A 1,144-nucleotide genomic window follows, 5' to 3' on the forward strand; every position below is an offset into this window, starting at 1 on the left:
AGGACATGAAAAGTTAATCACTGGTCTTTCATGTTCTTCCTTGTTCTTCCCTGTTCTTCCGTTCATCAGTGTTCTTTCATGTTCTTCCCTGTTCATCAACGTCCTTGCCTGTTCCCTTGTTCTTCCTTCTTCTCCAATGTCACTTTTTCTTTTATTCCCTGTTCTTCCCTTAATCAAAATTATTTGTTTCTTTTGTGTTCTTTCCTGTTCTTCCCCGTTCTTCTCTCTTCTCTTCTTTTCTGTTTCTTTTATGTTCTCCCCTGTTCTTCACCATCCAGCCCTTGTTTTTCCCCTTGTTCTTCCCTGTTCAACAATGTCCTTCTCTGCCCCCCCCCCCCCGTGGCCTACCCTGAGTGCCACACCCGATGCCTCTGACCGAAAGGAATACGAAAACAAAGGAAAGGAATACGAAAAAGGAATACGAAAAGGAATATGAAAGGTATACGAAAGGAATACGAAAAAGGAATATGAAAGGAATACAAAAGGAATACGGAAAAGGAATATGAAAAAGGAATACGAATGGAATATGAAAGGAATACGAAAGGAATAAAAAAAGGAATACGAAAAGGAATACGAAAAAGGAATACGAAAAAGGAATACGAAAGGAATATGAAAGGAATACGAAAGGAATACGAAAGGAATAAAAAAAGGAATAAAAAAAGGAATACAAAAAGGAATACGAAAGGAATACGAAAAGGAATACGAAAGGAATACGAAAAAGGAATACGAAAAGGAATACGAAAAGGAATACGAAAAAGGAATACGAAAAAGGAATACGAAAAGGAATACGAAAGGAATACGAAAAGGAATACGAAAAAGGAATACGAAAGGAATACGAAAGGAATACGAAAAGGAATACGAAAGAATACCGAAAGGAATACGAAAAGGAATACCGAAAGGAATACGAAAAGGAATACGAAAGGAATACGAAAAGGAATACCGAAAGGAATACGAAAAGGAATACGAAAAAGGAATACGAAAAGGAATACGAAAAGGAATACGAAAAGGAATACGAAAAAGGAATACGAAAAGGAATACCGAAAGGAATACGAAACAAATCACCGACGCCAGAGTGCCAGAGTGCCACGGAGAGAGTCAAGCGGGGCTGATGTATGTGACTTGTATAAGTGAGCTGTGAACTGTT

The sequence above is a fragment of the Penaeus monodon genome, chromosome 23, assembly GCF_015228065.2.
Source record: "Penaeus monodon isolate SGIC_2016 chromosome 23, NSTDA_Pmon_1, whole genome shotgun sequence".
Classification (NCBI taxonomy): domain Eukaryota; kingdom Metazoa; phylum Arthropoda; class Malacostraca; order Decapoda; family Penaeidae; genus Penaeus; species Penaeus monodon.